The sequence below is a fragment of the Mus musculus genome, chromosome 8, assembly GCF_000001635.26.
Source record: "Mus musculus strain C57BL/6J chromosome 8, GRCm38.p6 C57BL/6J".
NCBI classification, from domain to species: Eukaryota; Metazoa; Chordata; class Mammalia; order Rodentia; family Muridae; genus Mus; species Mus musculus.
This window is the reverse complement of record NC_000074.6, coordinates 26,265,221-26,289,884: the sequence shown is the minus strand read 5'-3', so window position 1 is coordinate 26,289,884 and position 24,664 is coordinate 26,265,221. Positions and strand designations below refer to the sequence as shown.

Below are 24,664 nucleotides of genomic sequence, written 5' to 3'. Positions count from 1 at the left end.
CTCCTGTCTTCAAGTTCCTACTCTTACGTTCCTATCCTGACTTCCTCAATTGATGGACCACAATCTAGATGGGTAAACCAAATTAACCCTTTCCTCCCTGGCTTGCTTTTTCGTCATTGTGTTTTTGTTGCAGCAAGAGAAGCCCTAAGACCGATGTATTCCCAGGGTCACACTGGCCCTTGTCTTCAAACCCTCAAGCCATATAATCCTGACATAATCTGCTCTGGGAAGGCGTCCTTCCTTCTCATCCCATCAGCTGCTGGTCAGTTAGTACTCAACAGTCACGCCTCAGCTGTCAGTATGCCCGTCCCCGACACCCCAAGTTAAACCTTATCCCTTGCCCATTTTTATTTGTGACTATGCACTCCTTACTCATAACTCTTAGCAAAACATGGAGTTATGAGTGAAAAGTTGCATGAATGTTTGCTTAATATTGTCTCCCATACAAGACGACAAATTCCTTGAGGGAAGCAACCAGGATTGCTGTCTTTCCCCAGAGCATAGCAACAGCCCTAACACGGCTAGCACTGGTTTCCTGGAATCCTAGTTCTTGGTAGCAGGCCCGCTGCAATCTAGATATGCATTGTTCCCCACTCACATTCTTCCTGAGATCATGCCTTTGTAGACTCCTGTGCCTAGATCAATAAATCTTTGCAGAAAGAACGGCAGGAATTTACCTGGCTTCGAATTAAAGTAAAAGTAGGAATTAACAACACTAACAAAATACCAAGCCAACAGGAATACCAAGAGAAGAATTAAAGACTCTTCCCAGACTTTGCCAAAGAAGACTCAGTGAAATTCCCAGCGATGCTTCATACTTACACAAACAGTGCTCCTGCAAGGAAGATCCTGAGCCCTAACAACGGAAACCAGGGCACATCTCCTCCCGGTTAATGAAGGAACTGGAAGAAAGGAGGTTTCATCCATTCAGTGGGGAGCTCTAAATAGATACAACTCGGGTTCCATTATCCCAGCCCGTTCTGAAAAGCAAAAACAGATTTCAGTGGGCATACAGGAAGGATGTGGATGGAAGTGTAAGAGAGCGATCCAGAGATAAATGTCCTAACTCCTTGGTTCTTCCCTCTGTGATGAGTTCCCAAAGCACTCCAAACAAAGTATCCTTTTCTCCTTTGGCCTCTTGTCTCCTTGCTGGCTTTTAGTCACACGGGACCTATCTATGGTGATTCTTGCCTGGATTCACTTCAGCTGGCCACCACCCATGCCTCTTGGGATAGGCACAATAGGCAAAAGAGTGTCCCTTGGATGATGTCCAAGTCCTAAGGCCTGGTATCTGGGCACCCACGACCTGGTAATTAGATCAAGGGTCTAGAGAGAGGAACTTATCCTAGTAGTTTAGATGGCCCTGATACAGTCTCTCGAGGCCTCCTTAGAGGGAGGCCGAAGGATCAATATAAGGAAGGGAAGTGTGCCAGGGGAAACAGATGTCGAAGATATGCTTTCATGATGGAGGAGGGCACCAGACCTAGTGCATGAAAAGTTTCCAAGAGCTGGAAAAGGCACCAAGTTCATATGCCTCTGAACCGCCAGAAGGAAATCAGTTTTGCAATCACCCAAGTTAGAGCCCATATGACTCATTTTGGATTTCTGACCTCCCAAAGGGTAAAACTTAAAAAATATTTTTTTTAATTTTAAATTGTGGGTAGTTTTATAGCCACAACAGGCACCTGATAGAAAAACTCTTTTGCCTGTGTGAAGGTTTGGTGGCACATTCTGTAGGCTGATCGAATTTTTATCCTGGTGGCGGGGGGAGGGGGGAGGAAATTGGCCCTGAAAATGTTACATAATCTATAAGAAAAGGGTGGTTTAGATGTGGGGCATACCTAGAGGCTGAGGCTACAGTCCCAGCCCTCCCTAAAACCAAGCCTGAAGAGGTGTCAACTCTGTTCCCGGTGCCAGTGAGATGCATTTGCCCTTGGCAGGGTGATGCTCGGAGAGTCTCTCTGGCTGCCAGACTTCTTCGAGTGCACTGTTTTTAATTAAGCATAACTTGGGCACAGCTTTCTGCCACTGACCCCCGTGGCTCTGGCCAGCCAAGCACAGCAAAGCTTTCTTCCTTGATGGATGCTCGTTCTGAGTGTGTGGGGAAGGATGCCTCTGCTGCCTAGTTCACCGCTGAAATAGTGGGCATCAAGCAGCTGACCTCCATGCCAAGTAAGCTCCAGTCTGCCAGAAATGTCAGATTAAAACAGAGAGGGGAGAGAAACGGTCCTACATCCAAAGCGCACCTACCGCACAGGTCCCTCGAGCCAGTTTGGCACAGGCTCTGCTCTGCTGCCCTTCGTTGGTGTGAACTGAAGTTCTCTTTAGCCACCCACCTCCTCATGCTGCCTAGAAAAAAATAATAATAATAAAATAAAATAAAATCAAACACGGATTTGAAAATTTGGTTCTGGTTTGCTTGGCCAGAACTCCAGGCAGTTCCCAGGGCTCAGCCTCAGGAAAACATTGGGGCGGGGGGAGGGGGAGGGGACTTCATCATCCAGAATTAGGCATGTCACTCAAACGCTGCTGATCTCCTACGATTTACATTAGAACCATTTATATCTCTGTCCTTGTAAGGGCAGGGGCGCTTACTTCTGTCTCTGTGGCATTCTTAATGTCTGCTGCCATGATTATAATTTGGTTTAGATATTCTTACTTTTGTTGAGACATTTTTTGAAACATATTTTTCTACAAGTTATTATTACCCATTTTTCCCATATGCTTCCTAGTATAGTTTCAGATTAGAGTTTTGGGTTTCACCAATTATTTAAAACGAAAATTAAATTTATTTTGACATAAAATTGTAACGACTGATTCCTACTTAAGTATCATGTGATTTTGAGATGTGTATACATTTCGAGTTATTTTAATTGTTAAATCTGTGAATATATGTTATCAGTTTTGTATATTTGCAGCTTTTAAACTTATCAGTAGCTATTTACCTACTTATTCTTCAGATCTTGCAAAATCCTGATTTGCATTTGGCTTCTTATGTAAGTTTGTGGTTTTCCTTATGATTGCCTGCTTCTTCTGGAATCGCTACAGACCTGTTTTGTTTAGTAGCGACATCGTTGAAGGCTGTGAACCGCCTCTCACGCACTTTGTTTGTGTTCCTGAGATTTGATTCTCATTGACTGTTGTAATTATGACTCTGGCATGCTCCTTGACCTGAGGTCTTTGATTAGAGCTTAAAACATTTCAGGTTGTCAGTTATTTGGACTGCTGTTAAGTATTTCTTTTACTATTGTGGAAAAGTTACAAAAAATATATATTAAGATGGTGGTTGGTTGTTGTTGTTCAATCTATATAAATTTTCTTCACTTTTAGGTAATCAACTTTTAAAAAGGCGTAGTTTTTGCACATAAAAGTGTGTATTGGCCCATGTCTGTTTTTGTGACAGTGCCAAGCATCGTTTGTCAGGTACTGTGCTACCTGTGGCTGTGTACGTTTTGATTAGGATTGTCCTGGATAATTCATGCAACTTGCTGTCTCCATAAATTTTGGGATTGCTTTTTCTCTACTTCTGTGGGGAAAAAAAATCATTGAAATTTTGATGAGGACTGCACTGCATATGTAGACTACAACATTAATTCTGCAAAAGCTGGATTATGGGAGGCTCATTAGATACAGAAATATTCCGATGGCCCTAGAGGAAGAGCTGTAGCTCAGAGTGGGAACCATCTTCTCCAAGGACAGACTCCCTGATAGGCTGGGTATCCCATCAAGGTGGTCAGTCCTAAACACCAATACAAACAACACTAAATAGATTCAGTAGTTTGTGTGTCTGAGTGTTTACACATACACATGTGTGTATGTGTATGATATATATTGAAGAATATATTAATCTATTAAAGATATAGATGATATAGATATAGATATAGATATAGATATAGATATAGATATAGATATAGATATAGATATAGATATAGATATAGATATAGATATATCATGAATTTGATAGGAAGTGGTGGGAGTACTGAAGGAACTGGAAGGGGCAGGGGGAGTGATATAAATACATTATTCTTATATGAAATTCTCAAAATTAAATTTTTTTCTGGTAGATTCCATAGAGTCTTTTAAGTAGGTAATCATGTTTCCTGAAAATAGAGATGGTTTCTTCTTCTTCTTCTTCTTCTTCTTCTTCTTCTTCTTCTTCTTCTTCTTCTTCTTCTTCTTCTTCTTCTTCTTCTTCTCCTCCTCCTCCTCCTCCTCCTCCTCCTCCTCCTCCTCCTTCTCCTCCTCCTCCTCTCCTCCTCTTCCTTCTCTTCCTCCTCCTTCTCTTCTTCTTCCTCCTCTTCTTCTCCTCCTCTTCCTTCTTCTCCCTCTCCTCCTCCTCCTCCTTCTTCTATAACCCCCTTATAGCTAGCACCTTGAGTAGTATATTGCAGAAATGTGGGTTTATTGTATGTGGCCCTACTATGTTCAGGTATGTTCCATCTCATCCTAGCTTCATCAGCATGTTTCTTGTGGAAGCAGGTTGAACTTTATCTGTGCCTTTTTTGTGTTTATCAAAATGGACTGTGATTGCTGTTCTCAGGTCGATTTACTCGCTATATTACATTTCTAAATTTGATATGTGAAATCAATCTAGGACAAAGCCTATTTGGTCTCAATGTTGTTGAATTCAGTTTGCAAATGCTCTGTTACAGGATAAATTGCATTTAAAATTTGCAATGTGCATTCACTTCTGTCTCTGCATTTGCCTCTTTTTACTGCAGGATTCTTGACAAAATCCAGGCTCTCCCTGATAATTATTCTCTCGTTCATCTCTTTTCAGTAACAGAAATTCTATTTTATTTTCCCAACTGAAGTGGGTTCACTTTTTCCATGGTCATTTTCTACGTATGTTAATTGGTCTACCCCCTATACCTATACTTTCCATCTCGTGGCATGGAAGCTAGGTTGAAATAATCCCACAAGATGCTCGGGAATCAGTAAGGCCGTGCCTTTATTGCTATGCTAGCCCATGCTGCCACTAAGTAGTCATGTCTGAGAAGATAGCAAAAATATGGTAAGACAATGCAGTTGCTTTTCTAACCATTGGGTTGACATGTTTGACCTCAAGAGAAGCAGAGAAGGGGTTTGCTTTCTGCCTGTGGTTTGTTTATGTGCCAAGTTTTCATCTCCAAACACTCCGAATTAGATGGTATGGAGAAATGACTCAGCAGGTAAGAATATTCATTACTCTTGCAAAGGAACAGAGTTTGATTCCCAGCGCCCACATGTTCACAATCTCCCAGCTCCAGGGGATCTGATGCCATCTTCTGGCTTCTGTGAGTATTGCATGCGCGCGCGCACACACACACACACACACACACACACACACACACACACACACACTAAAAAAAATAAAAACAAACAATCTTAAGCCTGAACAAGTCTGTTAAATACCATCGCACTATGCTGCCCTCTGGGAAGCAACACAGGTCACCAACCTTTTATACTTACTACACACTTATTTATCTGAGTTTGGGATGTAAAAATAATGACGCCCCCCCCCCTTCCAGAGTTTGAATAGGCAAAGCTTGCTTCTCTCCATTCCTCTGTCTTTGTTTCTCTCATCAGGATTGGGGGCGGGGGGGGGGTGGGGGGTGGGGGGTGGGGAGGGGTTGTAACTCTTTACTTAGTGTTACATGATAGCCAGAAGAAGCCCCTCCCCCCAGCCCATGTGGGATCTCAAATCACTTCCTTAAGCAGCCATTAACCCTGAAGTCTCCGTCACCTTCTCTACCCTGCAGGGGCTCACCAGGCAAGTGAACTCTTTTCTGACTCACTCCCAAGGTAATGCCTTCCTCTGTGAAACACAGTTCACACAGTTCCCAGGCACACCATTTGGTCCCCAGAGCATCCAACATGTAGTGTTTCTGTGTGCTCTGTGTTTGATGTACCTCCAACTCTGGTTTTATCACCCAGAGTATTATTTTGTACATAATGGGTTGTTATAACTTTTTGATAAAAAAGAAGGGGAAAAAATCTGGAAATTTCTCATCCCAAATGACCATAGCCTTTCTGTACCCTGGCCACCTGGACTGGAGACTAAAATATATTTTGTTCCATTTTGTTGCTCCAAATTTATTTGGTTTTAAAATTTTCCTCTGAAGTCTTAATTTTTAAAAGGTCATCAGTAGGCCAACTGTTTAAATACCTTGAATACCTCCATGGGCAGTATACACAGTGAGTCAAATTACCTGTTCACTCGGGAGCCTCTAATTCCGTCTACACTTTCATTAACCTCCCCCTCTCCTTTATTGTTCACACTCATTTCATCCCTTTGGCCAGAAAAGTTAAATGAGACTGGAAAAAAAAATGCGGCTGATTAAGGCAGATGAGTGTGCGCGGGAGCCAATCTCCCTAAGCCAGGTTGAGTCTATGAAACAGATCAATTTCCTTTCCCGTGGACAGCCTGGCGCCTGAGGTGTGGGTGACTAAATCCTCGCTTGGTTATGCTTTCTAGGCAAGCTTTAGGTTTCTAATGCCAAAATAAGTGGGTACACGGGGAAAAGAAGGGGTACATTTCTGAAAGCGTTTATATTTTCTGTGTGTGTGTGTGTGTGTGTGTGTGTGTGTGTGTGTGTGTGTTTTCACACGAGTGCCTCCCTTAGAGAGCTCCCAGTGAGGGTATGACAGTTCTCATAACAAATGAGGAGGGGGCTGAAGCTCTAAAGTCTAGTATTTTTGTCTGCAGCAGACACACCCAGTGTGAATGGCTCTCTATTGAACACTCTCCATGAGATCAGTCCTTGATTTGGTTGCTACAGTCAGGGTCCTTTTGGTAGAGTGCAGGCAGCTACTATTCCCCTTGAACAACAACAACATCTTTAAGGATCTATACCCTCCCTCCCCCATCTTAGTTTCTGTCTGCCAAGAGTGGTATGCCCGGGGTTTTGAGCAATTCTCTCTCCGGTGAGGGAAGGGGCAAAAAGAACAGTATGGGGCCTGTGGTCAATGGGGCTGAGATCTGCGGGGCTTCTGTCAGGGTTAGCAGGGAAGCTCACAGCCCTGTGTACCGTATGTGCATGGGGTATAGAAAAAAGACAAGATCAGTGTCAGCCAGCCAGCAGCACTCAGGGACTGCCTACATGCTGAGTGCTGTGTACTGAAGTCCTTGGCCAGAACCAGAGTAGCCGAGAAGTCAATAAGAGAAGCAGGCTCAAGAGTTTGCATATGTGGCCATGAGTGAAGTCATCTGGAGAGGAGAAAACATGAGGAACAGATAGAAAAGCAAGCCGGAATGCCAAAGGATGTTGGAGGACCAACCAGATCATGTAGTTATTGTTCTTGATCAGTGGTTAGACACTTCTGGCTTACCATCACTGGACACCCTACAAAAAGAAGCTGTCATGATTAGGGGGCGCTCGGCAGAGATGACAAAGAAAGCTGAGCTCCACGGTGACTGATTTCCCCTGGGGTATTGCAGAGAAGAACCAGACCATGGCTCTTTCCCCATCAGCACCTCACCCACAAGGGGAAACGTGAGCCAAATCACTGAGGCAGGTCATAGGCCAGTAGTCCCCCACTGGGTTGCAGATGATGAATCAGAGCTAAGGAAGAAATCAGACCTCAGCAACCTGGAGGAATAAAGTGTAGGCTTTGCTGATTCCAAGAAGGCAAGCTGAGCAGGTCAGGGTCACAGTCACACCCAGAACTCTTGAGCAATCGCATCTGGGTTGCATCGTGTGCCAAGATGTTGTGGCTACACTACAGGCCTATCGCAGAGGTTTAATGGGTGGGTTCGAGGATTTCCATCCTCACAACTTGATATCATTTCTGTGAATTCTATTCTCTGTTGCTCGCTTCATCATTTAATCATTAATCGCACACTTGACGATTTCTAGCCTTTAAAAAAAAATCCCTCTTGTTCCATTTGCTTGGGGTTGTCATTACCAAGTGTGGTTCTTCATCTGGGACCATTTCAAAATGCAAACTCTCTGCTTCCACCTCAGACCCACCAAACGAGAAACTCTAAGGACTAAGCAAACTATTTAGACAGTTCTCAAGTGAGTCTGATACATGCTGAACTCTGAAAAGCATTTGTCACTAATTAGGATTCTCCAGGGCAGTGGAAGCAGTGACAGCTCCCAAGAAAGGAAATAGGCCTGAAGGAGTTGTCAGTGAACATTTCAGTATCTTGCTGCCACTCCTTGTAGTAAAGGTTGATGATTGTGATCGAAACTATCCAATCACAGAAGAGGGGGTAGAAAGAATGGGAGAGCCAGTGATGGGGAGAAGGGCTGCAAAACTATCTTCTAAGCATAACTTAGCCATTGCATCTTGGCCTCACATCCCCTGAATTAGGCCTGCCCCAACAGGTAGTGGCAGACAGAAGAAGGTAGCATGGGACCCTACCTTTCCCCGGGAAAGAATTGGCTATTGAAGGACATCAGGAGAAAAAGAGTCATTGACTTCAATTGTCACTTCACTGAAGTGACTTCTTCAGTGATGAGCCTACCAGAATCTGGTGATAGTTCTATAGCCATGGTCATATGGATAGCTGTAGGCATAAAATTTTTGCAACCTGCTTTTAATAATGGTTCAACCTCTCCTCCAGCCTACCACCAGCAGAGACTGTAGAAGAGAAAAGTTATTAGGATATGGGGGAAGTGGACCTGTTCAGCAATAGTTCTTTTGGGGGACAAGCTCCATCTTCTTGGGCAGCAGCTCAGTCCTGTAGCAAACACAAAATATAACCCAGCAGCTGCAGGCAAGTCCTCTAGGCAGGCAGACACCAGGCACGAACCAGCAGCTACAGTCCGTCCTTTCTGCGGGTAGACACCAGGCGAAGTTCAATCCTGCGGAAACTGAAAGGCTCACCAACTGGCCCAAGTCAAGGTTGTGGAAGCAGCAAGCTGCCACAGGACCCTAAAGAGCAGTTCTTTGTTGAGTTTCTCTCTGGCATCACCGCTAGTGGAGATCAGCAACACTACGTGTATGTTCTTTGGTTGGTGGTTCAGTCTCTGAGAGCCCCAAGGATCTAGGTTAGTTGACGCTGTTCGTCTTCCTTTGGAGTTCCAGGATAGCCTTTTTAAATGCACTGTATCACAAAGCAAAAAAAAAAACAAAAACAAAAAAAAAAACAAAAAAAACAAAAGAAAACATGGAAAAGGGACTCATAGGGAAGAGGACTGATGAAGGTAGGAAGAGGAAAAGAAGAGATGGAGATAAAAGTAATCAGAATGCATTATATACTTCTATTAAACTGTCACAGAATGAATGTGTATGTATGTACATCTATACATATATATGTATACATATACACACATAAATCTATATATATACACGTATATATACACACACATATGTATATACACACATATGCATGCATATATATTCATTCTACTCTTCCCTTTCTCATAGGTAATTTGAAAGTTAACTCATGATCCCCCAACCAAAGCCTCAGTTTCCTGTCTCTCTTGTCTCTAGGTGTGACTTCACTTTTCTGTTTTGACTAATGGGATACAAGTGGGTTGGCCATGTTCCCTTAACCTTCTTTGTCTTACAGCCAGAAAACAAACATGGTAGCTGCAGCCATGGCAACTGCCTTGGACCAAGGGAGCAAAGAAACATGGAAGAGGGATCTTGACTCCACCCTGAAACCCTCAGAACTCTCGTGAAGATCTTGGATTTACCCACTCTCACCTCTACTTACATAAAGGAGGAGCATTGCCATCTTCTGGGTCACTGTCACAAACAACTCCAATTCTACATAACATTCTTCCAACATTTGCAAAACAATGCTCCTGGTATTTCTTCCTCTCTAGTCCTTAAAGACCTAGCCCAGTGGTTCTCAACCTGTGTGTGGAGACCCCTTTGGGGGCATTGACTACCCTTTTACAAGGGCTATATGTCAGGTGTCCAGCATATCAGATTCATTATGATTCATAACAGTAGCAAATTAGTTATGAAGTAGCAAGAAAATAATGTTATGGTTGGGGTCACCACAACATGAGGAAGTCTACCAAAGGGTCACAGCTTTAGGAAGGTTGAGAACCACTGATCTAGCCTCATCTTTTGGATCTCTTAATCTATTCATATATATTTACGTGTGTGTGTGTGTGTGTGTGTGTGTGTGTGTGTGTGTGTGTGTGTGTGCTTGTGGGTAAATATGCATGCCACAGCATGTGTGTGAAGGTCAGAGAACAACTTGAGGCTTAGTTCTCTCCTTCTATGGTGTAGGTTCCAGGAATTGAACTCAGCTTGCCAGGCACAGGAGCTAGAGCCTTTACCCACTGAGCCATCTTGCCAAGCTGAGAGCTAGCCATTTTCTTAAGAGGAGGGGATCTCCTCACATTATGTGAGTGGTCTCTCAGGAATTCAGAGCATGTGGTAGAAAATTGCCTACCGCCTCCAAATAGTTTAGATCTAGCTTATTGACTGCTAAATGAAGCAGTGTATAAAAGGTAAAGACAATTTCCCCATGGGTTCCTTTCCTCCTGCGATGCAGCTCAGGCTGTGATGGCCCCGACAGAACTATTTTCCCTCTCATAGGGACAGAGAGAGTCCTCTCATAGCTGAGCAAGTGGAGCTTAACACGGGGACAGGAAGTCATTTTTCTGTGGGTCATGCAATTGTCCTGTAAGCTCTTTGAGGGTAACATTTATGCCCTGTGTGCTGGCTAAAACTCAGGGCACAGCAACTCTTCAGTAAATTCCGCTGAGCAGTTAATTAGATGAGAGAGAACAAGGGGAAAAACCCAACACTCTCCCTTGGTGGATCTATCTCTGAGAAACGGAGTGGACATAAGTTCTGGGTCTTGGCTGAATTTGAGGGAGAGGGCTGATTTTAGCCTTAACTTTAATTGCGAATGTTGGAGAACGGCCATGGGGATAATAACAGTAAATATAGACTTTCTGGGAGGAAGCATATGTATCGTTTTTATCTTTTTATCTCTGACTCCCCCTCCCTAAGTGTTCTTGCAACAGCTGAAGACCTCCTTGAGGCACTAGTTTTGCCCATGCCAAGCTTGAGAATTGAGATGACTCAAGAAAGTCAGCCGAGAGCCTACCTTCCTCCGGGGTATAGATGGCTCAGACGGTGGCTCTATTACTACATCTTTGAGAAGCCAGCACACTGATTTCCATCTAGGCTATATCCCACCAACAGTGAAGAAAGTTTGCTCTTTCCTCATAGTATCACCAGCATCTAATAAACACACATATGTGTGTATGTATGTGTGTGTGTGTATATATATATATATATATATATATATACATATATATATATGTGTGTGTGTGTGTGTGTGTATGTGTGTGTATTTATATAATACATAAATATGTAATACAAATATATATGTATATATATGTATATTATCATATGGGAGGGTAAAAAGGGGATATATATTAATATATAATAGATATATTAGAAAAATATAATGTATATTAGAAATATATATATTTATTAGCCATCAGTTAGTTCTTGTTTTGAATACAAATTAATTTTAGATACAAAAATTTAAGAAAACTCATATTAATAAAATAGGCTCCTCATAACCAAATCAGGATTTAGCAACAAAATAAGGTAATATTAAATTATAACTTAAAATTTAAAATATCTATTCATGAGTCCCATTGACATAAGTGAATGACTGAATTAATAAGTGTTCAGGGGAGATGAGGAAAATCTCCTTTAAGGAGATATCCCAATCAATAGATATAGATAATCCACTCAAAACATGAAGCTTAATGCTCCCCATAGTCAATATTTAATGACTTGCTTTCAAAAATAGACTAGAAATAACAACAAAAAAAAGTAATCTGATAGTAGAGAAATCTGACCCAAGAAGAAGAGGAGGAAGAGGAGAAAGGGGACAGAGAGGAGGGAAGGAAGAGGAGGAGGTGGGAGGAGGAAGGGGAGGAGGGGGGAGTAAAGGGGAGGAGGGGGAAGGGGGGAGGAGCTGAGAATCTACCATAAATCAGAAAAGGCTAAATGGCCATGACAACCAAGCATCATATAGTTTTTGACCAGATCTGGAACAGAAGGAGATGGAAATGGAGAAGCTCTTAACATCTAAATCAAGTCTGGACTTCAATAAATAGGAGTATACCAGTATCACTTAGTTAGGTACGTTTTCATATGAGAAATCTGAGCATGGGGCCTCTTGCCTGCTAAGCAAGTGCTCTACTACTGAGCTATCTCCCCAGCTACACAATGAGAAAGAATAACACTAACAATGAAGAAACTTAGTTGCTATCTTTGCCAGTGTTCTGTGATTCTAGACTTATTAAAAAATAATTTTAAAGGTAATTTTCAAGAATTAATGAGACTTTGTCAAGGACCTGTCCTCGTGTACTGCAGTGATCAGGGGACTTCTGACTTTGAATCTGTTTATGTGGTAGATTACATTTTCTAATTTACATATGTTGACCCATCCCTCTATCTCTGTTAGGAAGCCAGCCAGATCATGGTAGATAATCTTTTCACTATGTTCTTGAATTCAATTTGCAAGTATTTGGATGAGAATTGTTTTTAGTCTAGGTTCATTAGCAAGACTGGCTTATAACTTTCTTTTTTTGTTGTTGTTGGGTCTTTGTCTGAGTTAGTATCAGGTATATCCAGCTTCATTAAAATAATTTGTAATTGTTCTGTCCTTTTGTATCTCATGGAAAAAAATTTACAAGAGAGCCTTAAAAGCCAATTGATGTTGACAGCAGAGTAAAAACCCTAATTACAAAGCACTTGCCAATATACAATAGGAAGAAAATGGAATTTGAGTGATGTTTGAACCAATATGAAAAGATCTTAACAAAATTAAGGAACCCGAAGATGAGAGAATGGAGCAGGAGAGGGGAGAAGAATCCAAGAGAGAAAAAATATATAAATTTAAATCAAGAAGTGAGCGCGCTAGGCTCCCAGCAGGATATATCAAAGTACAGGAAACAAAAATAAACACGTTTTACATTTAATTGCTGAAATCAAAGGGAGAGAGAAAACACTGATAAAAACACTATAATAATGTTGCTATCCAGGAGCATTAGCTTGGGGAGACCCCATCCCTGCCGTGATGATGGAGGTAAGAGACAGGACAAACACAATAGCGAAGTACCTCCCCACCCCGCATCACCTTGCTCTCTTGCTACACAGTAAGTATTCAGCCCCCAGCAGGTGTCATAATTAAGGACCGTCAGAGGCTGGAAATGATACCCAGGTGCTTCCCTGGTGCGCTGGAAACTGAGTTTTCCCTTTCATCGGGATACTGGGAACATAGGGAACACTTGATTTTAAAAAATTAAAATCTTTTGAGATAAACCGGGAAATCTGAACTCTGGCCATACCAGATTTTATTCCAAATCTTTCATCTTTGCGTTAACAGGAAGTTTTGAGGAATACAGAACACCATAAAGCTCACTCCATTGCTCCCTGTAGTCTTCACCCCTCAGGATATCGACTCTCCAAAAAAACGCTTTCTCTATCAGCATTTGCTTTTTCACAAGGCTACAGGATATTGTGCTGCAGTTAGCAAAATCCTCTGGGAAGGTTCAAAGACACAGGCTGGACTCCAGCAGGAGACTGACCATGGCAGCCAGAGATGGGAACCAGGGAGTGTATGGGTCGTAAGAGGGGGAAAAAAAAAAAAAAACAACGGAGTGGTAATCACTGAGGGGGGTGCCCAGCTTTGTTTAGGTGACCTTATCAGCAGCAGGTATGAGAGGCAAAAACCTGGCCTCTTTGACTGACACTGGTCATTTCCATCTCTCAGTGTTGTAATGACAGATGTGCCAGCCCTTGGCCATTGGTTGTTGGGGCTCGCATAGGAGAGGAGATCTTTCACTGAGGTGTCATGCCCCTGCCAAGTTGGATTCCACCTCCTTGTTTCAGGGCACTCCTCTCTGCTGCAGCAGCTGGGTATACCAGTTTCTCTTCTCACCTTGTCTGGCCCACCAGCCTCCTGCCCTGCGGCTCTTACTTCAACACCCAGACCTGGATGAATGCCTTTCTTTCAGCAAGAAATTGTCCCACCTTGTTGATTTGACGAAAACTTTATGGGTCAATCTCAGGTAAAGTGAATTCGGAGAGAGAGGAGGGGAGGGGGAGGGGAGGGGAGGGGAGGGGCCACAGCTAAAGAGAGCGGCTGAGATTTTTATTACAAACTAAGACATCTGTGGAGCAGTGAGGCTGCGATTCAGGAAGAACTGAACTTGCCGCACTCCTGCTTTGAACTTGAGACAGGCTGAAACATTGTTGCCTGCTTTATCCTCTCACTAGTTTGCTCTCCTTTTTCACCCCCCCCCCCACCAAAGAAACCAAAACAAATAAAACCACTAAAAAGGTTGGAGTAAAAGAAAAGGCCATTGGTAGCCTAGGGGGTGTGGCTGTTGGCTCCCCCCCCCCCGCCCTGCTTCCCCCTCCCCCTCTCCCATCACCCCCACCTCCTTCCATCCCACACTGGTACCACTGTGTCTCCACAACATAGATCTATAATATGACAAACTTGTTTTAGCCAAAATCTGAGTCCATGATTCTCCATTAAAAAAAAAAAAAATGGCTTTGAAAGGGCTAGACATTTGATAACCAGAAGCCAAAGCGCCTCACTCCTTGGCCATCGGCTACCATTTTCGTTGGGATTTGTTCTTCAGATCTGAGCAGGAAGGAGAAACGTCCCAGATATCCTAGCCAAGTTTGACTTGCTTAATGATGAGAGCGCCTCCCCTTTCCCAAATGATAACTCTTTCTCCTGAGGCTTAATGGGGGGCCCATCTCCTCAGAAACCCTATTACCAGACCGATACATTCTCTTTCTCTTTCACAATCACCAATCAGCTTCCCAAGATGTTGGGACATTCAAAACCACGGACATGCCATGGTTCCACAAATGGTTTGCACTCTGTGTGTGTGTGTGTGTGTGCGCGCGCGCGCGTGCACGCGTGTGCCCTTCCCAGAGGGTCTCTAGCCTCCAGCATCTACAGAGTGGTTTTCATTGCTGTTGTGGTCTTTCTGATAGATTATTTTATGTGAATAAGTGCTTTGCCTACAAGTATTTGTGAGCACCACGTGCACTTGGTACCAACAGAGGTGCCAAGGCCTCAGATTCCCCAGAACTAGAGCTACAAATGGTTTGTGAGCCCCTGTGTGGATGGCTGGAAACTGACCTGGGTCCTCAGCAAGAGTAGCAAGTGTTCTAACCACTGACCCACACGCCCAGCTCCCCTTCTAAGTGTTTTCCACAGTTGTGCACAGGGATGCAGCTCACTCCTGCTGAGCTCTTTCTCACAGTGCTGTGTATCAGCTGCCAAGGCTGCTGAGCCCTAGGGAAGGGAAAGCCACTGAGATTCACTTTTCTTACAGTCCTGGAGGCCGGAAGCCCAAGACCAACATGTCATTAGGTTTCCGCGGAGGCCCCTTTCCTTGGCTTGGTGACAGTCATCTTCGCTTTGCATGGCCATGTGGCCTTTCCTCTGTGCGTGGATGTGTCCTTGTTCTCTTTTCAAACAGCACTTCACCTGGTCACAGTAACCTCCTTAATGGCCGTATCTCTAAATGCAATCACAATATAGTTTACTGGGAGTCAGTATTTTTCTATTTTTCAAGACAGGGTTTCTTGGTGTATCCCTGACTGTCCTGGAACTCTCTCTGTAGCACAGGCTGGCCTCAAACACAGAGATCCGCCTGCCTCTGCCTCTGCTTCCCAAGGATTAAAGGTCTGTGTCGCCACTGCCCAGCTGGGAGTCAGCGTTTAAATATGAATTTTAGATGTGTAGAATTCAGCCAGAGCCACCTCCCATTTCTTTCTTGAATTTAATTCCTAGAGAACTGAGCTGTGGAAAGATCTGAGAGCTGGCCTTGAGCACAAGATGAAGCCAGCTTTTGGACCCAACCAAAGCCAATGCCCCTGCCTTCAATCGGTCTTTAAGGAATTCATGGTTTAGTGAAGACAGGTCAACAAATAGGAGTGAATGAAGTACTACACATTGCCAGAAGCGTGAGGCTGCAGCGGGTCCCACCTTGATTCAGGGGGACCTGTTCTTCCATAAGGGTGCGTGATTAAAGAACTCCTGAACAGGCCTTCTCCCTCCACTGTGATTCAGTGCTTAGATGGAAGCCAGCTGAGATGCCGGTTCCTCACCCAGCACACCTTTGTGACTCTTGCTTTCCAGAGATGAGCTGGGGCGAGGTAGGGTGGAACAAGAGCTTGATCCCCAGCTGGGGGCAGGGCCTTCCTCCCCTCGGAGCCCCGCTGACAGCTCCCTGATGCTTTAGCCTGATTTGAAGAACTTGTTCTCAGCTTTCCCTTTCTAGGGTAACAAGCTTTCAGCCCCGCGCTTGCTAACACTCACAAATGAGGCCAATCGCTGCACAGCTCCGGATCACCTTTCAGCGGCGGGTTGACAAGAAGAACAATGCATTTGTTTGCAGCTGTCGAGTCCTCCGGGAGGATCTGTCATCGAGCGGTGAGTGTCAAAGGGGTTCAGGCTTCCTGTGACTGTCAGAAGAAAGGGAAGAGAAAGGCAGTTCAAACCTGCTGGCACCTCTGTGCAGAGCTCAGGCACCTTCTCTCCCGAGTTTCTACAGAAATAAACTTTGTTCCCGTTAAAAGAGACTTTTAATTATAACGATAGTATACTGCCAATTAGGGTTTTGTTTTCTTTTCTTTTTCCTGAAGGGTAGTTACCCTATACAAGTCGCACACACTCGTGGTCGGTTGCGTAACGGAGGAGGATCTGTCCAATTTATAGAAATCCACATTTACACCTATTAGAGCTTTGACTCCCCCTCCCCCGCCCCCGCCCCCGCCCCACCACCATTGATATTTTCTGGGCTGGAGACGGTCCTCTGCTTCTTACAAGATTCATTCCAGCTATTTGGAAGGCAATTAGTAGAACAGCATGCTTACTTCTGACCTCTGGTGAAGCCACCCTTCTATTAACAGACCAGGGGAGAGGACTGGCAGAGGTCTCAGTTACTAGGACCTCTAGGCATAAGCACTGACATGAGCAACCCTCTGTGTTTCTCAGACGGATCCTGGACAGCACACGGACTTGTACAGAGCACTCCCCCGTGGAGACCTCCACATCCAAAGTTAACCGTGGACCACTGCTGCAGCGAAAGGCCTAGGCATTGCTGGTGGTAGAGCGGCTCCCTCACAGGGTCCCCTTTCCATAAAGTGACTGTGGTGAGATCCACGGGTTGGAGTTAACACCACCCACCCTGCTTTTAGGCTTTGTCAGATTTCTTTATAACTTACTCTTCTGCACAGCAGCTACCTCGAGCGCCTCTCTATTTCTCTTCAGTTTGACAGATGGATGCACCCTGTTTAGAACTCGGAAAAGATAGCATCCCCAAAAAAAAGAGTAAAATCCAGAGAAAACAAAATACTCCTTTAGTGGTTGTTGAGCAGCGCTATTTCCTTCTCGTGGTCATCATGAGGTCTCCTGGCTAAATCACTTTTTACCTTCTGAGATACCCTTCCCTTTGAGATCCTGGAACCTCAGCGCCCCTGGCTAAGAGATCCTACTTTATGAAAAGGTGGATAAAAGCACACTTCAAGGATTTATGGAAGGGACTCAGTGATGAAAAAGCACTTTCTGTTCTGGTGGAGATGCCAGGTTGGTTCCCAGGACCTGGTGGGGACTCCAACTTCGTGAAACTCCAGTTCCAGGGGATCGTGTGCCCTCCTCTGGCCTCTATGTGTATTGCATGTGCCTTACATACATCAGGCAAACACACATATGCATAAAATAAAGTAAATCTTTACGAGGAAAAAAAAAGGCTTGTGGAAAAAGAAGGCATTGTAAAATTAAAGGGACAAAAAGCTACTTCTGTGATCTGGCTTCTCTTCTGGTGACAACTGACCTGCATTCCACAGCTCACTCTAGAGGCTCTTTATCCTGCCAAAAGAATGGAGATTTTTGTGGTCCCACTAGTCAAAGGCTGAGATTGCCCACATTTTTACCTTTTCTAGTAAAAAAAAAAAAAAAAAAAAAAAAAAAAAAGCAGGGTTAAACCTCCCATATCCTCCTTCCATCCCTCCAAAGGAAGGATAAGGCAAGCAGCTATTTGTTTTAAAAACACAGTAAAGGACAAAACTTCCTTTGCTTCATACTTCACAGAGCTCACATGGAGGTCAGAGGACAAGTTAGGGGAGTCTGTCTCTCCTTCCACTACGGGGGCCTTTATATCAAACCCAGGTCGTCTGGTTTGACTACAAGCCCCTTTTACCCGCTGATCCAGCCAACTGGTCACCCTTTTATTCTATATTAAAGGGGAATTCCAATGAAAATAAAGAGACTTGCTCAGTCTCCAATTCCAAAAAGCAATGTAAACATTTCACCCTTTCTGAAGTTAGGACCGGCTATCAACCAGGAATCCTCTGCACTGTTACTGTCCTGGGTAAGAGATATGGGCAGCCTAGAGATGACAAGAAACCCTGTCTCACCACCTCACATGGGGACACTGCTGGTGAAACTCACTGGCTAATGGGATGGTTAATAATTAAGAAATTGGGCATTTGGGAAGTGACCAAGTCATGTGACCTTCACCATGATAGACAAAATATTAAATTTCTACAAAAAGGTCTGAAGGTCTGGGTTGCGCCTCATGTGGGCATTCGAAGGCTCCACAAGGAAGCATCGTGTATAGCGAACAGCTCACTCCAATCACCGAATCTGCTGGCACCTGGGTACTATGAGAAATCAATGAACTTTCTTTTATATATACTATCAAAAGTATTTTGTTATTGCAGTTAGACTAACTTTAGATATTACTCTAAGGAATTAATGAAATGACTCGATAATTTAAGTGGATTTTTCCTTAGCAAACTCAGTTAATAGCCCTCTCTAACTAGTATAATCTGACCCCTCTCTTGTGCTCCACTCTACTTTTACCTTTTCCGTTAACTTGCACAGTGAATGTGTTCATGAAGCCCTGATGCCTTCTTCATCCAGTCTAGTCTTTTCCATTTGACCCATGCTATATGCTCTATGTTACCTGTGCACATATGAATATCTGTCCTGTGGGACCATAATCCTGATGGCTCCTGGAACCCTAGAGCTCATAGGAGCTTGACTTCAGAGTGAGTGACATCACAGCTGGCCCTGTAAGTTGGTGGCTCTTCCACTAGTGTCTCCTCAGCCCTTTATCTCCAACTGCCATCTATTCTGCTCAAACAGTAGCAACATATTTCTTAACCTCAAGAGGACATGTGTTTATAAGATATTAGAGGAAAAGCTGGGCGTGGTGGCGCACGCCTTTAATCCCAGCACTCAGGAGGCAGAGGCAGGCGGATCTCTGAGTTTGAGGCCAGCCTGGTCTACAGAGTGAGTTCCAGGACAGCCAGGGCTACACAGAGAAACCCTGTCTCATAAAACCGGGGGGAAAAAAAGATATTAGAGGAAGAAAATGATCATTTTAAGCTGGTTGGATAAAGACTGTAAGCAATCTGAGAGTGGATGGTTTCAGGCATCTTCCATATAACTGGCACTGCCAGGTGAGACCACAATTATTCTCTGAAAGGAGGAAATGATGAATCAAGAAATAAAGCTATGAGCCAGGAGTGGTGGCACACACCTTTGATTCCAGCACTCCAGAGGCAGAGGCAGGTGGGTCTCTGTGTTCAAGGCCAGCCTGGTGTGCAGAACAAGTTTCAGGACAGCCAGGGCTACAGAGTAGAAAGAGAAGGAGAGGGGAGAGGAAGAAGAGAGGGAGGAGGAGGGAGAGGGGGAGGAGGAGGAGTGGAAAGAGGAGGGGGAATGGGGAGTAGGAGGAGGGAGAGGGGAAAGAAGAAGAGGAGGAGGAGGGAGGAGATAGAGGAGGAGGAGGAGGAGGAGAAGAAGAAGAAGAAGAAGAGGAAGAAGAAGAAGAAGAAGAAGAAGAAGAAGAAGAAGAAGAAGAAGAAGAAGAAGAAGAAGAAGAAGTCCTCTTTGTTAAATATTAATTGACTTGGAGGCAGATAGGGAAGTAATTAGGATCTGTGTCATCCCTAGGCTGTCCGTATCCCCTACCCATGACAGTTACAGTAAAAGGGATCCTGGCTGACAGCGCATACCAACTTCTAAAAGCAAGAAATGTTTACACTGCTTTTTAAAACTGCTGAAGGCCCTGATGGAACCTGATGATCTTCACTCCAGTGGTTGGTGAAACCAGGCCTTCCCTTACTGCACTCGCAATTAGATGGCTTGTCCCTGTGACAGTTTCCCATGCTTTGAGTCTACACTGAGGCTACATCTGTCTAGGAAACTTCATCAGGCATTTCCCAGTTTCCAGTTACTTTCCTTTCTGTGTAAGAAATGTTAGTTTTAGTGGTCTGGCTGAGCCAACCTAGAGTATAGAAGCTGGCAAAGTTTCTCTTTGACGATCAAAATAGCAAGCAATTTAGGTCTTCTGAGCCCACTGAAGTGTGAGAATAGTGGTAGATAATACACAAAACAAGTGGACCCCGGTATATTCTTTAATATAAATTTAACAATGTAATAAACTTTAGTTGTGGTTCACTGATTCTACATTTTAGGATGTCTCCATGTATCACAAAATGCCCTTTTAATTTCCTGAGTCATTTTAAGAGCGAGCACCCCCTGAAGCTCATTAGCTGTACAAAGCTTGAGCAACCGACCCGGCTTAGCCTCTGTCCTCAACTTGCTGGCTGACCTCTACTACAGAAGAAAACTGGACATCTGCTCCTCTGAGTGCAGCTTGCTTCCAGTGGCGCTCACCCTGACAGCTTGATTAGGGCGTCTCATCAAATCTGTGAAGTGAAATAAATGAGGGGAGATCCCCCCCCCCCAGCATCCCCGTGCAGCGTGTGTACCAGGGTGTTACTTTGTGTATCAGATTCCGGTGCGGAAAACACTGTCGGGCCGTTAATAATTTTCAGGGGAACGCCTTGAGACTCGACTGGCTGCAGGCGCTCTGCAAATGGGCTCTAATGGCTTTTATTTCTCATTCTTGTCACCTCAGATCTAACCGGGTGTTTTGTCATTTTTAATTTCGACTTGGCAGGATTCTCCAACTTCCCCAGCCAGACGTTTTAGATACAGGTTCCAAGGGAAGCCAGGTCCTGGGCCTCTTGGGATCCAGAAGACACTGGGGCTGAGTAGAGGCAGACTTGGACTTTGGCTTGAACTGGGGAGCTGCACTGACCCCCAAATGACCCCCCTTCTTATTCTCTGCCTCCCTAGTGAGGATCACTGATGGTCTGATTTTTTTTCCTCCTACACACAGCATCTTTAGTCCTTAGTTACAAATGTGTTGTGAAGGGCTTATAGGCCTGTGTGTGTAGCTTAGAAGAGAAAAAGGTCCAGAGAGGCCTCCTGAGAGGCAGCGATTTTTCTGGTGCTGAGGAATTGAACTCTGACCCAGTTCCTCTAGAATATCATCCAACCCATTTGTGTGGGAGAAAACAAGATATTGCCTTTGACTGTGGCCACACCTGCTGAAGATAATAGTAAGGAATTGTGACCAGTAAACAGATCTATTAAATAAATGTAAGACTAGAATGAAATCCAAGGTTTTTTTTAAAAAAAAATAAATGAATAACGGCATTAGTAAGTGCGGACAGATCGATCGATCGATCGATCGATCAGCAGTGTTTCACATCCTGGGTACAGCACTGCGCATCTCAGACGGATCTCTACCTCAAGGATGTTGTTGTTTTCCTTTTTTTATCAGTACAGGATGCTCAGCAGGCTGCTAGTATCTCCAGGTCCTTAGCTGGAAAGCAGCAGACAGTTTACAAGCGCAGGCATGTCTGGCTTCAACTCCTGTTATCTTAATTACCCATTGGGTGGATGTGTGTCTGTGCCAATCTCTTTACCTCTGCGAGCCTCAGTACCCTCAGCTCATAAATAAAGCTTGAGACTATAAAACCTCTTTCTTTCCTTCCTTCTCTCCTTCCCTCCTTCCTAGTCCAAACTCCCAAATATCTTCTCTCCCCCACTTTCAGGAAGAGGAAAAAAAAAGATACAAAAGTTCATATGTAACTTAATAGGAAAAAACCACCTAAATTTCCAGGATTCATATATAGTATATTTATTTATATCTTAGAGGCTCCCCATGCCTTCTTTTCTCCTCAGAGGTAAAGCCTGAGGCTCTTAGCATGCTAGGTGGGTGCCCCACCACTGAGCTACATACCCAGCCCTGCCATAGACCAGAAAAGCAAGCTCACAGCAACCCATAATAAGCTGGCAGGCTCCAGCCACTCGATGTGGCAGAAACATAACGAGGGCCTGCTCTGCGTGCGCTTACAGAAAGTGTGTAAACCCTCTCACAGGGCCAGCCTAAATTTGACTAAAGACACTTTCACTCAAAAAAACACAAGAATCTGAATTATTAAGAAACATATACATATCACACTTGACTTATTAAGACAGAAATAGTTGCTTGCAACATTTTTTCAGGAAGACTGAAGTTCCAGGCCCCTGGGAGATTTAGGGAAATGTCTTCAATGCACTGCTTAATATGGAGGGCTTCTACTTAATTTTTGTAAATGAAATAAGCTGTTAGCTAACACCGCCCACTCCTGCTTTAGACAGATACTAAGCAACAGAATCAGAGGGACTCAAACTATGAAATCCAATGTCCTCTCTTGAACACTGACAATATGAACACACATATATACCCACACACAATACATAGATACATACACACATACATACATACATACCCACACACAATACATACATACATACATACATACATACATACATACCACTGGAGCAACTTCTTTCCATCCAGTCAAAGCCAGAACTCTAAGACCGACCCTCGCAGAAGCATGAGGAACTAGAGAAAGATGACGCCTCTCACTGAAATCCAGTAATACCATCCAATCAGCTTGTGGAGAAACTATCACCTGTGTCCCAAAGCGCACAAACTGTCGCATTAAAAAGAGAGAGAGGGAAAGAAAGAAAGAAAAAGTCAAGAGCGAGGGTCTGGCAACACAACACGCATATCCCCCCCCCCCTGCCTCCCAGGCTGTAGCCGAGTAACCTGCTCCTAGCTTCATTTATATACTTCAATGTCTGTCAAACGCTGGTTGTTTGAATCTCCTTCAGAAGAAATCCATCTGAGGCCCTCTAAGTTGGGGTTCACAAACAAATGCATACCCCGATGCATTTATAACAGGATGTAAATTTAGACATTCCCCGCCCCCCCCCAGCCTGAATTTCCTTCCACCTAAGTATCTCTTTATTCATTACTTTAATTACCTAATTGTAAATTTCTTTAGGGGGTTACTTAGAAAGAAAATTAGCATCAAAGCTTGGCAGTAAACTCAGGGGCTTTTGGAGGCAGGCCAAGCTGTTTCACCTGTGATTAATTAGATGGTTTTTTTTTTTTTCCTTTAAGTGCCAGAAGGCTGTTGAGGTCTTTACACGGTCACATGACTGCTGCCAGTTCTACAATTGTGATTGATGTGTGTGTCTGGAGTCATAAGGCCACATCCCAGCTTTTGTGCTGTGGCATGGTGCACGTGCGTGTGTGTGAGTGTGTGAGCATGTGGGTGTGTGTGTGTGTGTGAAGGACCGACTTTGAGAGGAAAACTCCAAGGGTTTTGAAGACACAAGAAGAAACATCTTTAATATTCTTGCTTGTATCTATCTGTGGGCTACAAACCTGGGACTCCTATCCAAATATTTTAGCCATGTTGGCTTCGAAAACATCTTTCTCTTCAAAAACGAACAAAAAACAACAACAAAGAACCTATGTCTCTAACATTTCACACTGGTGGGAAAACAAGAGGGAAAAAAAGTGGTCATTTCGAGTAATTCCCTAGGTATAATATTCCCAGAGCAGGGCAGCAGAGCGAAGGCAGCCAGCCTTTGGTATATCTAGGAGCGTTAATGCTCCTCCCCATTATGCTCCGAAGCATGTGTGGAGGAAAACTGATGGCTGCTTTCTGACCTGTGCCAGACTGCCATTTTTCTTCATTGTACGAAATAGATGAAAAGGATATTTTAGAACTTGACTCAGTCATGGGAGGAAATGGAAAGATTTTGCTAGCCTCCACTAAAGTCGGAGTCACCTGAGTTCCTACAATTGAGATCATTATCTGGCAACACCCATGTACCCCTGAGTCTGTAACAATTCAGAGATCAGTTAAATATCTGATGCACACTGCCCTCGAGACCCAACTGAAGTCCGACCTGAGTTTCTGTATAGGTTAGAGGCCCGGTCCTCAAAAAACAAACAAACAACTTTTCTGCAAACAACCAGAGAGCAAATGGTTTAGGCTTATGGGCCTGCTCTGCTTTGTAGAAAGCAAGCCTCTGTGGCCCACAGGCATATGCGTGGACAGCTACCTTTGGCAGAAAGCCCTCTCTGGTTGCCAGGCTGTAAACACCCAAGAACTTGTAGATTCCAATGCAGCAGACTCAGCAGCAGTCAGGGCCTATCCGCTGCATTTCATTAAATCGGCTAGCAGACTATGTGGCTGCTGCCGCTCCTTGGTTGGCCTCACTTTGAAAGCCAGGAGCTACTACGGGGTTTTCTTGTCCTTCCCTTCCAGGGCGTTTTTTTGTTTTGTTTCCCCCCCAGAAGATACAGGAAGAATAGAAATGTGTTCTTTAGGAATGTCGCTGAGGACGAGTGGTAGATTTAAATCCTTCAAGACTTTCAAAGACTAGCACTCCACCTCTATGGGAAAGGCCAGCCTTTCGTCTCCTGAATGTTACCATCTTCTTTTCACTGATTGAAGGACATATCACTGTGTTTTTCACTGGACAGATGGCTCCCCTGCGGTG

At 44.1% G+C, this 24,664-nt stretch overlaps 1 long non-coding RNA gene across 6 annotated transcripts; it reads right to left on the bottom strand.

Moving 5' to 3' along the window:
• Positions 1-778: 778 nt before the first annotated feature.
• Gm31727 lies at positions 779-23,007 on the bottom strand. Of its 6 annotated transcripts, none has more exons than XR_870269.2 (6): positions 22,914-23,007; positions 22,636-22,797; positions 16,271-16,416; positions 15,280-15,469; positions 2,251-2,349; positions 780-980 (listed from the first exon to the last, which is right to left on the bottom strand). It is a non-coding gene; the product is annotated as a predicted gene, 31727 (long non-coding RNA). The 6 variants fall into 6 exon arrangements; XR_870270.2 differs by having other exon boundaries at positions 783-902; XR_870272.2 differs by lacking the exon at positions 15,280-15,469 and having other exon boundaries at positions 779-980.
• Positions 23,008-24,664: the final 1,657 nt, after the last annotated feature.